At 46.5% G+C, this 3,963-nt stretch overlaps 1 protein-coding gene across 20 annotated transcripts in view; it reads right to left on the reverse strand.

Annotated features, from left to right (window-relative positions):
* ZMYND8 (zinc finger MYND-type containing 8) overlaps positions 1 to 3,963 on the reverse strand; it is a 115,461-nt gene that overhangs the window by 56,110 nt on the left and 55,388 nt on the right. The gene's annotated exons all lie outside the window — the stretch shown is intronic.

Below are 3,963 nucleotides of genomic sequence, written 5' to 3' on the forward strand. Positions count from 1 at the left end.
CACAGTGGTGGGAGCCATCCCCCACCCTCCCCACACCTCCCAGACTAGCTGCTCATGGCTCCGTCCCATGCCCATGCCCCCACGCTGGGCAGTGCCTACCTCTGCCTGATCTGCCTCCCCCCATGCCCCTTCCCTCCCCCATGCCCGCTCTCCCCCACAGACTTATCAGCCGGACACTGCTTTCCAAGCCACTGGTTTGCATATCAGCAATCGGATCAGTATTGACCGATATGGCTCGTTAATAACTGGCCATCAGTATCTTTATAAAATATATATTTATATCGATATATAAAATATCTTTATCGGTGCATCCCTACAAATATCTAGTTGGTTTAATAAGAGTTATCACCTCTGCCACAAGTTATAATCTTTACTAAGAGAATTCTCCAGTAATGATTTACAACAGGGCTGTCCAACTGGTGATCTGCAAAGGGTTAGTTAACATGTGGCCCACTACTGCTACGGCAGCGACAGCACAAAGTTTCAGCACCCCCTCCCACCCTCCTGGCTTCTGCTGCATGACCCCACCTCAGGCAGTGGGGCAGTGTGGCTCAACCCATGGTTCCAGGAAACTCAGCAGCCTGGAGCACCTGTACAGCACGGTACCACACGGGAGCCCATAGGCAGTTGAATCTGAGGTGGGATGCTGCACCATACATGGCAGTGCCCACCCATATACATGGTGCAACAGGGTGGGGAAGTGCCTGTAGGGGGGAGGTAGGGGCTGCCTGCACACATGTGGGACAAACAGCCCCTGCTGATGCGACCCATGGAGCATGTGACCCCCAGCCACTTTGAAATTGGACAACCCCGATCTATAAGAAGTGCCTTTCTAGTATGGTCAAGACCTAATGTGACAGCCACTACCATCCAAAACAGGTAGGATTTGTTTCCTAGCTCATTACTCCCTTTTACATCTCAAAAGATATTCCTATAGATACAAGGCATTCTTTCTTCCATAACCTAAGGCAGAATATTCAGCTGCCCAACACTCTTCTGCTAACACCTTCTGCATTCTGGGTTTTACTGCACTGGTGTACATGCAACACAGGCATGCTAGTGGTTTGCACCAGTAAAAACAAAACAAAACAAAAAACCCCAAACAAACAAAACAGCCCTTGGAGACAGCAAGTTATGCTAGCCATCTGCATTGTTGTGAGCAAATAGCAATGACTAACTTCAACATCTAGGCTTATGTACTCAATTTCATTTACTGAGATGGTATGGTTTTTCTGCTTAGTGGCTCTCAACCTTTGTGGACTCCAGGCATTTCTCATTAAACTCAAGGCACCCCTTGGAAAGTGCCAGCTCTTAGCTTTTACTCATTTTTCTCACTGCTGAAAAATAACAGAACAATTTTTCTATGGCAAAGAACTCAGACCATGATGGATAAGAATTTTTTTGACAAAACAGATTCCAATTTAAAATCTATGCATCTAATCATATGAATCGTGCATAGGTGTTTGCAGACCTAACAGTGCCAATATTGTGTGGCACCATGTAAAGGATCTCACAGTACCCTGGTTAGGAATCACTGATCTATACAGTCCAGTAATTCACAACCAGGGTGTTACAGCACTCTGGGGTATCTTGAGATCCTTGCAAGGGTGCTGTGAGGTATCACTTATCATTGTTAAGATGTGTAAACATGATTCACAAGATAAACCCAGAGTGTTAAAAACTTTTTGACCTTTTGTGGCGTTTCTGAGTTCTCTGCAAGAAAAGAATTGCTCTATAATTTTTCGGTAGTAAAAAAACCAAGTGAAAACTAAGCAGGCATTTTCCCAGGGGTCTGCAGAGTCTAACAATGGGTGACTCAAATCTAAAAAGGTTGAGAACCACTTATCTAGTCATAAGCAATAAGACTAGATAGAAAGAGCAGAATGGTGCACAACCAACCACAGAACTCTACAAAGTCATGGACATCTCCTCACATAGACAAATATTCTTGGATATTAGGAAAAAGGATGTGTGGGACCTTAACAGAGCTGCTGGTCAAAGCTCTTAGAAAGCAAAGTTTGAAAAAAAACCAAATGCTAAAGGAGGAAGCAATTATGCAAGGTCAGGGAATATTGTAGCAAGGACCATGCTGCCAGAAGAAAGTATGTTTCTGAAGCTGGGAGGCATTATATCAGGCAACTGACAGACTCAGAGCTGAATATGAATAAGTAATATTCCATTAGGGAAGAGAGAAACTTTAGCACTAACAAGAAGTGGTGCTTGCTTATGTTAATCTAAACTTACATATGAAAATGCAACAGTGAACTTTTCCTCAACTGGGGTCAAACAGGGTGAAAAATTATTGCCATCTTTTAACTACAAACAGAAACAATGATGGAATTTAGTTGCTAGAGTTTCCAAGAAGTAGCAAAGCAGAAAGCCAGGACTTGGAATCTTGTCTAAAAGTTACAGAGCAGTTATGTACTAGTGACATCTGCAAGGACCACAGCAGTCTTAATCAGTGAGTAGGCATCAAGAAAATAACAAAGTAAAATACCAGTAAGGAATCACAGCAGACACAAAATAAGGAAGCCACATTGAGAAAAAAAAAAAGATACCACCAAACATAGCAGAAACCTGAGGAAGGATACTGCGATACCCAAAAACTTGTCTTAACCTATCCCAACCAGCAACTGGTCCAATAAAAGCTGTCACCCACAAAAGCCCTCTCATATTGTACCATAAAGACATTTTTACTGAGTATAACTTGCAGTTCTGCACAAAGGCCATCTTAGCTAACAGCCAGCTGGGACAGACATTGCATAAACCGGTATGACCCAAATTAGTTAAGTTTGATATTACATTCAACAAGGTTTATCTCAAACCGGTTTCAACCATTTTCAAACTGGTTTACGTGCACTGAACATCTGTTCTGTTACAGGTTTAAACCAGTTTCTAATCACTTAAACTGGTTTGTGTGTAATGTCTGTCCCTGTCCCTGGAGGTGTTTGTGGAAATGTGACTGAATATCTATGCCAAAATTAGGAACTGTTATACTGTTTTCTTCATTGTAGTCTTAGCTGCCCACCACCAAAAATACACTCACCAAACCTTTTCACCCAAGATCTTATCCATGTAAGAAATCTGCACTTGTTTATAAAGGTGCAAGTCTAAACTAATCAAGGATTTCACAAGAGCCTTGCCCACTACAGCTAAGTACAGAGATTCAAAAAGCCCAAGGAATAATCAGTTCATTCTTCAGATTTTTCTAAGCTGCATAGCTTGAATCAACAAACTGAATTGACAGTGTTTGGGTGGCCACAACAGGCAGAAGCCTGCACAGGCCTCAGCCAGGAACCTGGGGGCACTCATGCACTAAACCCAGCCCAGGGGCAGCCCATGCCTGACTGACTGCTGGATACATGCCCCCCACCCCCAGCAGCACAGAGAGCAGAGGGGGATAGGAAGGGGAACAAACCACCTGGCCCTGGTCACCCAGCTGTGGTCTGTGTGGAGCAGGAAAAGGCCTCCCCCCAATCTGGCTAGCAGAGCTCCGATTGATTCGACCCTGCCCCCTCCTTAGCCCCACATCTGTAAGGGGTGGGGGGGAATGCACACTCCTGGCCTGGCAGCAGCTCCCCCCTCCCCTGGCTGGGATCTGCCTATCATGGAGGAAGGACCCCACCCCAGACGGGGCTTTTTGCTCTCCTGCAGCCCAGCTCGCCAGGCAGCGATCAACACAGCTCTGCCCCCACCCCAGCCCCACATCTGTAAGAGGGGGTGGAGCAAACTCACACACCCTGCCCCCTCCCCAGCCCCGCTTGTAAGAGGCAGAGTCCAGAGGGAGAATGCACTGGGCCAGCTGGGCACTGCGCCCCCAGCAGGGGTCTGCCCAGTGTGGAAGGGGGGAAGCCACACTGGGGCTTTTTGTTCCTCTGCAATCCAACTCCCAGGCTGGGATCAGCTCAGCACTGCACCCTCTCCAGCCCCCACCTCTGGGGGGGGGGGGGGGGGGGGGGGGCA

Source organism: Alligator sinensis, unplaced genomic scaffold (genome assembly GCF_000455745.1).
Source record: "Alligator sinensis unplaced genomic scaffold, ASM45574v1 scaffold76_1, whole genome shotgun sequence".
Taxonomy (NCBI): Eukaryota; Metazoa; Chordata; order Crocodylia; family Alligatoridae; genus Alligator; species Alligator sinensis.